The 17,652-nt window shown below is 26.6% G+C and overlaps 1 pseudogene; it reads right to left on the reverse strand.

Moving 5' to 3' along the window:
* Positions 1-10,211: 10,211 nt before the first annotated feature.
* Positions 10,212-16,557, reverse strand: LOC113862458 (annotated as a pseudogene).
* Positions 16,558-17,652: the final 1,095 nt, after the last annotated feature.

The raw sequence follows: 17,652 nt of genomic DNA on the forward strand, positions 1-17,652 counted from the left end.
TCTCTATTTTTTGTTATTTATAATCATTATTATCTTATTTATTTATTTATTATTATTATTATTATTAACAACAACACTGCTACTCCGATCATTATTATAATCAATCAATCAATATTATTCGACTAAAATGCATTGTTGTTGTTATCATTTTACTACTATTAATTATCATTGATATTATTCACGTTAGTATTTATTATCCTTCACGATTATTATCATTAATTTTATTTTATATTTATTAATTATTATTTCTATCATTATTTATTATAATTCTTTTGCTTGATTATTTACGGCTATTATTATTATTGTTACTATTATTTTTAACCAACTTTTTTAATTTAAACTTAATATAATTGTATTCATTATATAAAATTATGATTATAAACTAATTTGAATTTCATGGGACAAAGAGAGCTTTAGAATAAGTTGAGTGGGAACTTTTGTCTCAATAAAGGGACAATAATAACAATATTAACACATTTCGAAAGAACCCAAAACGGTTGGAATATGATTAATCACATTGATTCTGATAATGAAAATGAAGTGTTACTTATATAATGGGTCTAGTTTTCCAATTGGGTGTGAGAATAATTGTCGAATTTTAAACACTAAGATATAGGAAAGAGGAGACAAGCCTACCAATAAAACCAATGGAAGAGCATATATATGTAAATGACATATGCCTCATGACCGCATCAAAGGTCTCAATCGCTTTTGCATATATTAAAGCCAAAAGTTGTCAATCATTAACCATTTAATTTGGAAGATACACCGCACATAATTTGTTGCCATGTGATTAAATTTGATCTAATGTCAACGACTCATCTCAGGGCAAAAAATTTAAACCGTTAGTTATATAATTCACGTTATTAAAATCATTTCATTTCTTATACTTAACCTTTGGATTATTGTTTTGTTCCCATTTTGATTGACTTCAAGTGCATTCTTTTTATATATTATCGTTTAATCATATATTACTTAGAGATTAAATTTTGCACATCATGCTTACAAAATATTAAATTAAATAAAATCATCATCATAGATATAATTAAAAATATATAGTGTTGATACCAATAAAGCTTAGTGCGAGTGGAATAAAGTCTCAAATTTAAGTTATTGTGTATTAAAAAAAACTTCAATAATAGATTCACTCACCATATTGTTGAATCTGAATTAAATCGGATGAAAAATAAAAAAATTGATAATTATTTTTTTAATGATTTAACAATTCAATTTTGAAAAATAGTTTAACAATATATTATACTGATAAAAGATAATACATTAAATATAATTAATAAATTAAATTAGATTATAATAAAAAATTATAATATACTACCATCACATATACCAACCGATAAGATCAATTAATAAAAATAATTCAAAATTTGAGTGGATGTAATTATGTCCTATTGAACTTTACTGTTTATACTGATTTAAAAAAATTATCATTTTTTACAAAAATAATGTCAAAATTTATAGTTAAATAATTTATTTTAAAAATAACATCAATACAGAATTAACTACTAACAAAATTTGAATCTGATTAATTTTACTTAAACTTAAAATAGTTTGTTAAATTTTATTATCAACTTCAGATACAAACACATGATATAATTCACACACACTATAATTGGAAGTAGCACTATTGTTTTGTTTTGTTATGAAAAGTAGAGTTGAGATTCTGACCTTGCGTGTTCTCTCACAGGCCGTCCTAGTGTGCGTTTTCTGTCTTATATCACTTGTTCATGTTTCATTAATGGTCGAAGGTTGCTCCAAATTTGGTACTCTTAGATTTTATAAGATGAAAGCCTAGTGAGACAATAATTTACTACTTGAATTTAATTACTTGGTTTTGAGCAATAATATTTATATATAAAAAGTAAGGTTTCATTAAAAGAGTAAGATAACATGAAAATATTTTTATCTTCATTTAAGTTAAGGGTATTTATATAGTATTTTGTTAAAATTGTAAACCCATTTTGAATATTAATTTAGGTAGTAATTAATATGCTCGAAAAATAAATAGAAATAAAAATGATATATTTAAAATTTATAGTTGAAGCATTTTAAATTTGAATATAATTTTATTAAATTTCATAAATAATTTTAACCTTACTTAAAATTATACCTAATTAGCACCTGTAGGATAGAAAAGCTAACATATTCCACATCTTTCAACAAATTCTATTTTTTTTTTCCTCTTCTTAACATTTTTCTATTATTAATTGCTTTGCGTCCTCTTTTTTCATGTCCTATCTTTGTTTTGTTTTATTTTGTTTTTATTTCAAAATTATTCATACACAAACTCTAAGCATTCAACAACATTTTATGATTTTTCATCTTTAACCTTCTTTTAAAATCGAAAACACCTAGCCTCCTATGTTTGTTTTTTAATTTTTTTTTTTCTATTCACTTAAAGCCATATTCTTCTCTCCGTTGAAGTTTATTTAGAAATTAGTGAAACTATCGTCTTATTTTGTATATTTTCTAATTTTTGTACACCATATATTTTATTTTATTTTATTAATTTGAAAATAAAAAATTATTTACTAATAATATTTTTAATCTTATAAAATGATTGAATTACAAATAAATAAGAATTAAGAATTATATCTCACAGGAGAAAATTTCTAAATGATTAGGCATGTTACACGGAACTGCAAAATATTTTAAAAAATATTACTTAAGATAAAATGTTTTTTAAAGATTAAAGGAGTTATCATTAAAGTTTAATTGATAAAAATTTAAATTTTTTTAAAAAAAATACATGATTTTTAGAAGAAAAAAAATGAGTTTGCGAGTAATTTATAAGTAAAAAAGATATTAACATCGTATAACATTCATTTAAACAACGATTTCTTAAATAAATTTATTATAATTTTAAAAATATTTATCTAAATCCTTAACAATAATTTTTATTATTTTATTTTTAAAAGGTAAAAATTTATTTATTAAAAATTAATTAATATTTTAAGAAAAAATTATTTTAAAAATTATTTTAATTTGACGAGTCTAGTCTTTGTTGGTATATATTTAAAGGCTGAGAAACTCAAAATCATGTAATTTTATCTAAATATTATGAGAGGATTTTGTTAACTTAAATTTTAATAAAAGAGAATTATATTAAGATCAAAATTATTTTTATAAATTTAGGGCATATGATAATGCAACTATACATGTTATCTTACAATAAATAATACAAAAAAAATAAAAAATCACACATCTATATTGAAATTATTGCAAAAGTTAAAAATAAATTAATGTGAATATCTAAATTTTGTTTAAAATTATCAAGTTTTGTTTTTAAAAAATTCTTAATTTATTTTTATAAAAAGGGAATAAGTACAAAATGTTTTAAAAAAATAAAAGTTTACTTTAACAAAATAGAAAAATTTAAATTTGACTTTAAAATTGGAAAAAGAAACATTGCAAATAGTTAAATCCATAAATCAACACTTGCTTTATACATAAAGAAGAAGAAAAATTAGAATTTTTTACCTTTCGTAAAAGCATTGCAAGCAAAAATCATGCCAACAAAAAGAAGGGAAAAGAACCATAAAAGGAGAGACATAAGAGAGAGGCTAAGAAAAACTCTGAGAGGAGACATTTTGAGCATAAAAAGAAAAAGAAAAAGGTGGAGAAAAGAATTAAGCAAAGCAAAGGAAAGCAAGAAAAAGTTTCAAGAACACTAAATAAGTTTCTCATACATTTATGAAATTTTTATGTATATTTAAACATATTTACACTATGAATGTAAGTTTCATACAATAAAGCTCATAAAACCCACTTTTAATCATTTCTAACCTTCTAAATATACCAATAAAGTTTTTTCTTTCATCACTTTCTTTCCTTTCTCTCAATTCACCATTCTCATTAATGGAAGTTCATTCTCTCAACTCATCTCCAACTAAAAATAATCTTTTTCTCTCCATCTTTCTTTTTCCTATCTCTCAACCCATATCTCTAACTATGAAAACTTTTACCTCTCAACCCATTACCCTCAGTTATGAAAGTTTCTCTTCCTCAACCTATTACCTCAACTATAGTTTCCACCAAACTTATCTCCATTTATTCTTTAACCTCTCTTTAAAAAAATAAAAATTATTTGTTACTCTAAAAATTCAACCCCTTAAATATAATGTTTTTAAATTTTGGATCCTTTCCCTTTTTTTAATAATTTAGTTAATTATTTTTAATTTAAAAAATTTATTTCTTTTCTTTTTTTAGTAACAAGTTATCTAAGTTACACTAAATAATGAAAATTTTTATTTATTTGAGTTGTATTTTTATTTATAAAATTTATTTTATTCTAACATTAACAATAATTTTTTATTTTATTTTCTTATTTATCTCTTAATTGTTATATTAGTTATTTGCTCTTTAGAATTATTATCTTTTATTTTGTTTATTATATATCGATAGAATGTTGATATGATTTAATTTTATATTTATCATTTACTCTCTTCTATTTTATGAATAATAAATTATTTTTTATAAATAAATAAATAATAATATAATTGTATTAATTTGTAAATTAACGTATAATTATTATATATGTTCTGTCTCTAATTATTAACTTACTAATTAATCAACTAATATAAATTGAAGTTATTTTTATTAACGTGATAATTTATAATGCTAATGTACAATAACTCTACTTTTATGTATTATAAATTATTAAAACCTATGTGTATCAATGTTATTTATGTTTTATAATATTAAAAAATTAAATATGAATTCTAAAATTAATCAATTACATAATTGTTTCTATTTAATTAAAATTTATCATCTAAAATATTTTTCTATTTAAATTATTAAATAATATAAGTTATTAAGACTCAATAGTATTCATCTCTAATTAATCATATATATATATATATATATATATATATATATATATCACTAATTTAAGTATACTTCTTATAATTTTTTTTATTATTAAAAATATACATTCTCAAATATTTCTCTATTCTCTATTATAAAAAAATATATTCATTTATCTACTTATTAGTTAATTGAATTAAAATATTTTTATCATATTAATGCAACGATTTGTAGTGTTATTATGTAACATTTCTACTTTTATATACTTTAAATCATTAAGAATTTTGTTTTCTAACATTACCTTGCGTCTCATGCAATATAAACTTATCAAGTGATATTTTAATCTTTTTATTAAATAATTATCTTCATAATTAATTCAAATAATAGAATTAATTTTGTAACACTCCAATTTTTGTAATAGTATTTTGATTAATATGAATATGTGGATTATTATTTAAATGTGCGTTTGACTTATGTGGTGATGTATATATATGTGTAAATACATGTGAATATATATATATATATATATATATATATATATATATATTATGATTGAAAGATGAATGTGGACTTGTGTTAGATTGAAAATATAGGTTAAGTGTGTACTGCAAGAACATTCTATTACTATTGATTAATGAATACACTTGACTAAGAATAATAAAGCATATTGAAAGAGCAAACAAGTGCTAGACAATGTAAGCAACTTTAACTTATAGTAACATGTAGCTATTAAAGGAAAGCCAACATTGGAGTACAATCATTCAAAAGAGAAACTAACAAAACAAACAACAAACAAAGAAGCAACTCTAAAGAGAAAGATTGACAGATTGGGATGATTAACTCATCAAGCGAGGAAGCGAGCTTGCTTTACTTTCCCTCTGCTTTAGCTAACATAGAGCAAGTCAAACTTAGTTAAGTAATCAAAGCAGAAACCTCGATGTTCGCCTAGTATACTTATTGCAATAATCCACCCTTTAGAGCAGTGAGAAACATAATTTCTTCCATTGAAAGAATAGGCTAAACAAGTTGTGAATATAAAAGATCAAGCCATAACCTTTGAAACCAAAATTCCAAAAGATATCCAAATAATTGATTAGCTTATCCTTGAAGATGCTCAATCAGTCAAGGGTGGAGTGAACTTAAAAAGCTTTTGGAATCAATTATAACATAACATGCATCCATGAACATTCATACATTCATGCATAACATACATTTGTAAAACATTATATAATATTCACATATAATATTTGCATTAACAAGTCAATTGCAACAACAAAACTAAGGGAAAAAGGTAGAACTTAAACTCTAATTTATTATAAAACAAGTCAAAGAGTGTTTGATATGGGTACAAGTTCAGAAAAGCTCGCTTTTTGCTTTATCTAGTCATGAAAGAGCCAATTTCAATTTGAACATTAAACTTGAAACCTTGGCTGTCGCTGGAAGCACTTTGCATGGTAATTTGTCTTTATAAGTAGTAAATTTCATAATGGTTTCCTCAGTTGGGTTAAGAAAGCTATAAATACAAATAGTTAAGTTATAAATCGTAAAAACCAAGCTTAGATAGAAAATGTCCAAGTGATCAATGAGCTCATCCTTGAGGATGTCAAGCCATCCAAGGAGAAAATAAATCTTAAGTGTATGAAAGAAACAAATGAATTGAGTATAAGTCATATAATAAAAAAGTGGCAAGGACAATGGGAGAATGAAATTAAGATAACACACAACAAAATTTGCTAACAACTACATGTCATCGATTGAAATATTGTAGGAAGAAAAAGCAAAGTCTATAAGAGAACAAAGTTAATGCACTTGGGCATAAAACTATGCCCAAGCACACAGAGGCTAATGTTGAGAACCAAGAGAAATAGGACATTCTAATAATATGAAATAAAAGATTTAAAAAATAAATGAAAGAGATATGAGATCAGGTGATAAGGCAAACACCATAGTTATTGAGCACTAATGACATTAGTGTTGTGTGATAATTGTATAAAATAAGTGATTTTAGATGGTGACTTTAACACTTTTCATGTTAAAAGTTGGATTATTTTGTTAAATTTCCCTTAAACTTGAAACTTTTACAAATACCTGTATATTTTAAGAAAAGAATACAATTGTAGTATTTTGATTTCTTTTTGATCTATTTTGTGGTTGGAATCAAATGAGAGACATCATTTAAAGTTGAAGAAGATTGGAAAAAGTCAGAAAAAGAGCATATAAAACATGAAGTTGCAAAAAAGTTAGTTTTTGAAAGTTTCTCACTGTAGCGAGAATGCTTTATTGTGAAGAAGGTGAATATGTGCTCCTCTCGCTACAGTGAGAATGTGTCGCTGTAGCGAGAGTCTCTTGTGTTGCTGTAGTGAGAACCCTAGCTGCAGCGAGAGGCAAACATAATAACCTAATTTCTATCTCCATGTCTCGCTACAGCGAAATATCCTCGTTGTAGCGAGAGAAGTTCGAGCAAACCAGTATAAAAGATGACTTTTATGTTTTTTAAGAGAGTTACTGTTCCATAAACATTTTTCAGAGAGGGAGAGCAACGCAAAGCATAGGAAAAGAGTAGGAATACTCAATTTTTGATGTTCTACTCCGTTTATATCTCAATTCTTGTTACTATGGTTGCCATGAGCAGCTAAACCTTGTATGAGATTGAATGTAAATCTTCAAACTTGATGTATTCTCAGTAATTTATATAAATATAGTTGTTTCTTCTTCATTTCTATTGATTTGGTGATTTCAATCTGTTTTAATTGTTGAATCTATCTATTTGATGGTTTCTAGAGCTCAGATATGAGTTATATTTGGAAAGATATTATTTAGATCTAGATCTGGTTGAGATTACTCAATAATTGGTTACTCTAGGAATAGATTTCAAGTTATTGATTACTTTTAAATCCTGATTTTAATGCTGGATAATTTATTAACTGTTTGAGAAATTATCTTAAAAATATATTTTCAAGGAATTGAAATATAAGACTTTTGTATTTTGCATCAAATTTATTGGAAATAGTTACTATATTTATCGCTGAATTATTAGAATACAGAAAGAGAGAGAGATGAAATTCAATCCCAACTTTTTAACTTGAATTTTACCATATTTTATATTATTGCTTTACATTTTAATTGTTATTCAATATTTCATGAAAATCATCTATCAATTCTATTGTATATAAGCTTAATTAATTTATCTTACTAATTAATATATTTGAATTGTTCTTTGAGGACGATACTCTAGTACTCTATTAGTTATTACTTGCAACAGACTCGGTACACTTGATGTGTTTGAAGGAAAAGTCTCAACATTATGAAAGCATAAAGTCCAAGAAAAACTAAAGAAGCTTTCACAACAAAGTGAAGGGAAATAAGGCATAGCCTTAAACTATTGAGTAAAGAGCAGAATAATGAGCATTTTTTTGCTATGAATGTCAATAAGCAATCATTTATGTAGATAAGACCTTCAAGGTCACCTTTCCAAGAACAGAGACATCACACCTTAGCTCTTAGCTTTGTGTGGACTAAGTCCAAAAGTGGTAAGAAAGAGTTCAAGCTACAAAGTGAGGCAATACCCAAAAGTAGAAAGCGGTATCAAAAGAAATGATAAAGATGAGATAGTTGGTAAGGCTATTGTGCTACTTGGAGAGCAAGGAAAAAAAAAACTATATTAGGAATAAAGGATGAAAGATGAGAGACAATTTTCTTTCTCTTTTACATTTTTTTTACTTAAGAAGTCTTAGGACCATCTCTAAAAATTAAAGGATTCTTCTAAAAGATATTCTCTCACAAGTGCACTTCTTAAGTTCACAAACCAAGAGCGTGGAATAATGACAAATGATGAAACGAGTTCATAATTTGTGGACACTAAGGCATAAGAAAGCATATGAGGACAAATGTTCTTTAATATGCTTGAGCGAAGGAATGACATTCAGGTTTGGCAAACAAGACCTCATAAGCAAGCTTCTATTTGTCTTTGAGAGCTTTTAGGTGCACTTTACTTAATGGGGGCCTTTTATGCCTTGAAAAGGAGATAATATTTGTCATAGACATCGCTTGCATCTCAAGACATTAATCAACCTCTTACAAGAAAGAGGTATGTTGAGAGATGAGAGTAAACTCATTTTTTGAAGATAACATTTGTTACGTTCGCCTGGTTTACTCCTACAAGTTAAGCACCTATGAGTTCTCATTCTTGTATACTTTATAACCTTACTAACCCAACCTAGTAATATTTCTAATGCAAAACACATGTCAATATAGAAGGTGAAAAATATTAAATGATCTTGTCAAGTAGTAATTATTATATTTTTATAATTTAAAATAAAATAAAGTTTCTCAAAATAAAAAAAAGATAACAAAGACTGTAAGATAATTTTTTGTGGGATACTAACACCTCATCAAACTTATTACAAGTGTACTATAAGTGAGTTATTCCATGCGGATAAAATACTCTTTATTTCTTTAATTTTATAAATTCAATTATTAGCAATTGACTTAATTTTGTTATTTAGGGTGATAAAATTTTGCTTAGATCATTTGTATGTCTTTATTTTACTACTATGATACTAATCACAACAATGAAATTATATATTATTGTTCTTTGCAAGATTTAAAATATTGCATGAAATCTTAATCCTTAATTTAGTTTTAATATATTATACTTTTAATATAGGAAAGAGAAAAAGAGATTTATTTAAATATTAAAAATTTCACTTTTTGTAATTTTTTCAAGCTATAAGAGATTCGTTCCCCTTATTTACATTGTAAAATTGGTGTAAATTATTTAATAACTTCAAAATAATTAGTACAATTAAGTAGGAATTTTTTTTTTGTGAGAAGTGCATTTCTTTATACAAATTGTGATACATTGCATTTTTTTTATTGGAGGTGATGCTGTTATATTATAAGTCACTTGACTTACTAATATTTCATAAATGTTTATTTGAGGAGTCTAATTAATATCAATTTGTTAGATACATAGTGAGTCATTTTATTTAAATGAATTTACTAAAATAAATATTTGAAATAGTTAATTTTATAAGATAATTCACAAATGAAAAACTACATAAATTTTATGTGACTATTATATGATTTAAAAACATTAAAATATTTAATTTATGATCATTTATATAAATCTCATAATCCATATAACTTTATAATTAATAAATAAAAAAATAATTTTTTTCTATATCTAAGTTATTTATTTCTCCTTCTCATAATATATTATTTTTATCTTTGTTGGACACATTATATATGTTATATTTTAGAATGTTGTAAAATTCTTAAATTAATGTACGTAGATACAAATTTTGCTACACTAGATATATAAATGATATTTTCTATAATTTATCATTTTATCAAACTAAAGAAATGCCTATATAGATTGTGATTCAAGTTTAGGAAGGCTCTGCATCAATATTTTCTTCGAGAGATGATGGGGGTGGTGGGATATTAGATGACCCAGTACATTCATGATATGTAATTTGTGGATTGTAATACTTAAGTACCCTTTCTTTGTTTTTGTTCCACCATTCTTCTGCTTGATGTTCATGGAACCTCCGTTTACTGCATAAAGAAATACATTTTAAAAAATATCAATGTGAAATTTACACACAAAAAAATTAAAACAGCAACTTATGATATATAAATCTTTCATGGTAATTGAATAATTTAAAACTTAGTAGATTTTTTAAACAATGTATTTATTATTTATTAAGTACAGATATAGTTAACATTTTAGTCCCACAAAAACATGCAAAATTGAATATACATAATCTCATATAAAGTAATAATAATATTGAATTTATGAAGGTGAGTGTTATAATAATTGTTTCAAACATAACAATAAAGCATGTTAACATAGAAATTAATGTTAATTTAATTATAAAATAAATAAGTAACTTTAATACCTGAATCTAACTCGCTTGAAAATTTTGACACCACTAGGTCTTACTATCAGTGTCACATAAACACCAGGTTCAAATTGTTCAATTACTTGTGCTTCTTTTTCTCCTGAAGAGTCCTGTGATTTTGAATCATTTTTCATACTTTGCGAAGGTACTATTGCTTCGTTATTAGATGAAGATCTATTACTTTCTTGAAGGACATTTCCTCCATCATTTCCTCCATCTTGAGATGATAACGCAACTCCTGCAGTTTCACTATTTTCTACTATTCTTTGTTCTTGTAGATTGGAAGAATCACTATTTGAAATAGACATATTAGAAACATTTTGTTGTTGAAATTCCATGTTTGATGACATGGAAGATGTTTCAAATTCTGAATTTTCTTTTAGAAAATTTATGGCTTGTGTAAGCATGCTTCTCCAATTTTCATTGTCTAAAATTTCTGCTGGCAACTTCTCGATCATTTCCTTCAACTAGACAAAATGAAAAACAAGTTAAAATTATGTCCTTGAAATATTGACTGATTGGTTCTTTTTTATGTTTCATTTTTTTTTATTAAAATCTTATTTTTCTTAGCTTGCATGATTAAACATGAGAAATTAAAAAAAAATGAGCATATGTTTATTTTTCAAAATATTTTATTTTTATAGATTTCATGGCATAAATTCAAATAAACATGTTAATAATTATGAAGTATCTATTACCACTCCAAAATGTCTATTGCCACTCATCATTTAAGTTTTTTTTTCCATTAAATACTATTATTATTACTTTAATCAACCAATAAACAAATATTTTATATAAAAATCATTTTTAAAAAAGTGACAATAGATATTTTAGAAGAACAATAGACTCACTCTTATAATTAATATAATATTAGTTATATATTTATTTAATGCAACAAAAATTTTATATAGAATGTCTATTTTTTTACCACAATCCATAGATAAAAGAATTTGTATTTAAATTAATAGTTCATATATTTATATCTTCTATTGTATTTTTTATAATTCATTTTCTTAATTAAAATTTATATATTTTTTACTTGTTATAATATTATTGCATTTGGTAATACATTTTCAAAAAGTATTAAAATTAATTTTATGTAATAAAAAGAAAATAATAATAGATTACAAGACATTAATGTGATTTTATTTATATAAAAAATTACATATAATGAAAGATTTTATATCCAATTAAAGAATTATGTTAAGAGAAATTTATATTTTCTTTTGTCATTAATTGCTTAACATGTCCTCCTCCACATTAATTTTGGATTCTTATTTTATTCATATATTTATTTACTATTGTTTAATGTTTGAAGCATAAAAATTACATTTAAAAAAGTCAACAAATATAGATATTTTTTTTGGAATATATAAAATAAAAATACCTGATCTATTGTCGACTCAAAATATTCTTTCATTGCTTTATGCTTAGAAGATTCCTCTACTGCCAAGGAGGTAGCTTCCGTAATATTTTTCTGAAGCTTTTGAATTTCCTTCTCATTGTTTAGCTTTAAATTTCGAATCTATATAAAAAGTATAACCACAAACTTATTAATGATAATATATGATGTTAATTCTCAAAGAATATACAATAAAATTATTGTAAATTTACTTGATTTTGTAATTTTGAGACTTCTTGATTCAAACGATCATTTGTTTTCCTCAAATTATCAATAAGACTTTTTGAAAATCCTGGGCTGCTAGGACGTGCTGAGCTTGGCCTTCTTGCATACGGGGATGATGGTCTTGTATTGAGAGGTGAAGTTGGTGGTGGAGCTATAGTGGGCTTTGATACATTTTGCATAGAATTTGTTGAATTTGGAAATACAATATCTTTCAATTGTAAATTTGATGGAACATGAGAAGTTGGAATCATAGAAGAATAATCATGTTTGTTTACAAGCTTATTAGTTCTTATCTCAAGGTATTTTGTTGTTTCTGTGATAGCTGGTAGGAGAAGTCTTGAAGACCTTATTTCTCCTTGACCAAATCTTTCCCTGCTTTCTGTGGAACTACGTGGTGGGGCAGTAATTTTTCTATTAAGACTAGAAGCAGCAGTATTTGCCTCAACAGCTTTAAGCTTATTATAACAAGAATCACACACACGATGAGGTTTTCCTGGTGTTGGAGCCAATGCTGCTTTCAATACCTTTCTTGAACTACAACCATGACAATGCACGAGTCCACAATTATAACAATTATGCCTTTTTTTAGTGAAACCAAATGGTTGTCTACAACCAGTGCAAGCAGATTGGTCAACTCCAGAGATCCATTTATGAATGCATATACAAGATGTAAAGTTTGAGCCACAAGAGATGTTTTTAACATGTCTGTCTTTTAAAGATTCCACCAATGTTGGAGATTTTCTATCTTCTATGTCTCCATGTCCAAGTCTTCCATTGGCACCTCTTCCCCAAGTAAATAATTCACTTCTTGATGTTAAGGCAGCAACATGTTGAGCTCCACATGATATTTCTTCAACAAATTCACCTACTAACTTATCTTGTACAAGGATAGGTACTTTTCCATCAGCTAAAGGATTTCCTAATTGACCATTTTCAGGGTCTCCCATACTAAAGACGTGACCAGATGTAGTGAGGGCAATAGTCATAGTGTGCCCACATGCTATTTGGTGGAAGTTATATTCAATAAGTGCAGAAACACATGTAGGTTGAAGGTATGTTTCCTTATTTCCATGTCCTAAACGATATTTGTCACCATCTCCCCAAGTGAATAACTTTCTAGATGAAACATTTGAACCAGACTGAAAAATAACTTCTACAATAGCTGCAGTATGCCATACTCCACATGAAACCTTAATGGTCTTCAATCCACTTAATAATTGTACCTCCTTTGGATAGGATGCACTTTCTCTATTTCCATGACCCAAGACACCAAATGTTCCATCGCCAAAGGTAAAAAGTTTTCCATTAGAAGTTACTAATGCTGAATGCCATGTGCCACATGCAATAGATATAACTTGAAGTCCTTCTAAGGGACCACTAATCCTTTTTGGTATCCAATGGCTAACATCAGTTCCATGGCCAAGAAGTCCAACATTATATTTACCATCACCCCACGAGAAAATATCGTCAGATGTAGATAAAGCACACATATGATTCTCTCCACATGCAATAGAATCCATATTAGTAACTGCTAAAAACTCAACAAGTTGGGGGCGACCAAAATCTTTATCAATTCCATGACCAAGCCTTCCTCCAGATTCTTCTCCCCAAGTGAAAACCTCTCCTTGCCTAGTAACTAAAGCAATGTGTCTTACACCAGAAGCAATCTGTTGAACATCAAGAACAACACTTGACTCTAATGGCTTAGGAATCAATACATCTATTGTGGAAGAGGCTTGAATGTTAAATCCATCCGGTGAAACCCCATCTGCCCAAACCTCTCCCCATATATAAACATCACCTAGAGATTCTATGTCATCTGGTCCTGACCCTCCACTTGAACAACTAGGTGTACTTGATACACTAACACGAAAACCATCTCCAATACTTGTTCTTGGTTGCATATTTGCACACTCTTAACTCCACATCTGTACTTTCTAAATTCAATAAACACTGATGAGAAGCTAAATCAAAAGAGACCCTTTCATGAACAACGCTTGTAGTAAATGCTAGTGTTACACCATATGACTATTTGAAATAAAATCATCACCATCCTGAAAATTAAAAATTGAAAAGTACTTAAGTAACCTGTTCCTAAAATATACTTATATGGAATAGTCTTTGTACGAAGTAACAATTTTTTTTTAATTCACTTTTCTAAACATGTAAATGAACAACTTTCATTTTGCATGATAAAATATTTACTTTGTATAATTTTGCATTAATTTTTATTCTTTTAAAACTTATAATAAAATATTATAAATTATATGAAAATTTTATTTTGAAAGATAATATTTAATAATATATGTTGTTAAATATTTAAAATAATGATTAATAAATAATATTAGCCATAATACTTAAAGTTAATTATATGTATGCGGGTATACACATATTTCACATTATTTGCAGAGTTTTATGAGGTCATATATATGATATATACAATACAAGAAAAGAAATGAAAAATCAAAATCAATGTTCAAGTTGGTAGAATTATAACGTTTCCTATAACTTAGAACTTAGATAAACTAGTTCCTAGTTGCATGAATTGTAAAAATTTTATCTATGAAAAAGCTGAAGAAACAAACATAAACTTCATGTAATCACATAAACAATGAGCAATTGGGGCAAAATGATCATTCAATGGGTTCCTTCTAAAACTCACATCGAATAACTCACTTCTAGTATACTTATTAACCTTCGACGTAGAAATTAATGTCTTAAGGCCTGTAAACCATACGTCTACTTCAGCTTTGTCCTTGCATATCTATAAATAAGAAAATAAAATCAATATATTCAAATTTTCATCAAATTAAGAAATTAAAGTACGATATAATTAGTATATTTTCTAACCAAATCAAGTGTCCGCTCCCCATTATTATAAACAAAGTGAAAATGGAAGATATTATTTTTCTGGTTGCAAATATCTTCTGAAAACAGCCTACAAAGAAAGGGTCAGAGAAAATGTGAGCTACTTTAAATGAAAGATTGTTAACATGACCATTAATATTAGCTTGCATGCAAAGAGACCAAGTATTTAACTTACAGTTCTTTGTCCAGGGATAATACGGGAAACCAAAGAAACTTTCAAATTCCTTTCCTTCTTATGAGAAATCCAAATTAGTGTTGTTTCATCCTGTTGATGTCACTAGACATGAAATTATTTAGATATATCAAATTCATCATACACAATATGCCTACTCTAAATATTAAATATGCATGGTAATATTGAATTACATTTATATTAACAACAAATCTCACCAGGTCCGACTGTATTTTATTAATTGAGTTCCTTTCTTTAAAGCGATGAGTGCCTTTAGAAATAATTGAAACGTACATTAAATCCTTGTTAGTGATGTTCTAAATTAACACAATCCTCAATATTTCTAAATTTATTTTTAATAACTACACTGTTTTTTCTCTTGCCATTTTTATAAATAAAGTAGTTTTAATAATTGATAAATTAAAAACAATCAAGAAAGGCACAATACTGTTCCCATTCTGCAAATGGTCAGCTTATTCCTCTTATAATATCAATTAGGTATTGATATTATGTCAAATAATATTACTCGAGTTCCATATTCTATTTATCTTATCACTGCATCTTCTTCTTTTTCTACTCCCCATTATTCAAATAAACATTTTTCTCATTCTTATGACTATGATTTTCTACGCTACATATACAATAGATCAAAACTTTCCATTTCTTTCCATTTCTCACATTTTCCCTTGTTATCAAACAACTTGCAATTAGGCAAATATTATCTTTAGCCATACTTTTCTAGGCATGGAAAAACAGAATTATACCACAGGAAAACCACAACTATACCAGACCATGATTGCAAACCACATCTAGTGCAATTAGCCCGTATCATCCTACAGTGTTGACAAAGTATTTACTACTGTGCATGTTTACTATTTTAATTGCCAACTATATGCTGAGATTTAGGTATCAATACAATGGCCCTAAAATTTTGGTTTTTCTTTGCTATGAATATAGAGCCTGTTTCTACACAAATACAAAAAATAAATGGATTAAAGAAACATATATTTATTTACATTATCACCGTTAACAAGAGGAGGGAAAAACTCATATTAAGTAGAGCAATATGGAAAACAAATTAAGGAATATAAAGGGAAAAGTAAGGTAAAACTAACTTGCTCAATATCACGATCAAGACTCCCATAACTAGCAGGATCTGCCATTCCATCTGAAAAAATTTGCAAGGAAACCGCCAAATACAAAGCTCAAGAGATATAAATTGCATTAAGATCTCCATTGATGGGTGTGCTTTCTACTTAGGCCTCTCATCAAAATTAATGTCCAACAATGCTGGTGAAAATTTGAATGGATAATGTATTCCAAAGGTTGAAAGCACAAAGAACTGCCACTAGCCGTGCACATGCATCTATTGGATCCAAAGCAAAGTATGACCAATGTAACGAAATTTCATACCAATACTGGAGAATGTGAATACAAATTCAACATAAATTTGGTCAAAAGGAGTTGTGAAATTAGCATCTAGTGTCTCAACCTTCTGGGAAAAATTGGATTTTGACCAAAGAAACTATGATAAAAATTTCAGATCAATGAAAGAGAGAGAAGATAGAGAGAGAGATGAGGCGAAATAAATGGAATGTAAATGGTCAAATTTTTAAGAAAACGTGAAACTCAAGAAAGTGGACACTTCTGTGTCCATATCTACCAACTAACTAAATCTCTTCTGCCACTTGGCCTCATAGGCACCCATATATATAATGTCATTCTCAAGTTATTAATTTATATATGTGTGAATAAATTTATTTTTGTGAAATTTCTTTTCTGTAAAATTATTGAGGAAGATGAGACTATTTGCTAATTTGTAATTAAAGTTGTCAATTGGAGAAGTGCTTTAATCTTTGGATTCTCTTGCCTTTTCTCATTATTTATAAATCATCGGTTGGTTTTTTTTTTCATATATAGTAAATTGTATTTTTTTTCTCTTAAAACATACTAACATTATTTATTTCCATAATTTTGAAAACATTATATATATATATATATATATCATTTTTTTTCCTTATAGAATTCAATTGTGCTCTTTTGTTAAATTTGAACAAGTTTCTTAATGGTAAGTTTTCTCTTTGCGACTTTTCGTGTTATTTACAGTTATTTATGAACCTCTGATACCAACTTTATAATTTTATAAGGTGAAATAGAAAATTTAGATAAAGTTTCAAATCTAATACATTTATCGTATATTCTAAAACCAAAATGAATAGTATGATATTTCGAGTTAGTTATTGGTGACATAAAAAATC

The sequence above is a fragment of the Abrus precatorius genome, unplaced genomic scaffold, assembly GCF_003935025.1.
Source record: "Abrus precatorius isolate BTA unplaced genomic scaffold, Abrus_2018 Scaffold3, whole genome shotgun sequence".
Lineage (NCBI taxonomy): Eukaryota > Viridiplantae > Streptophyta > Magnoliopsida > Fabales > Fabaceae > Abrus > Abrus precatorius.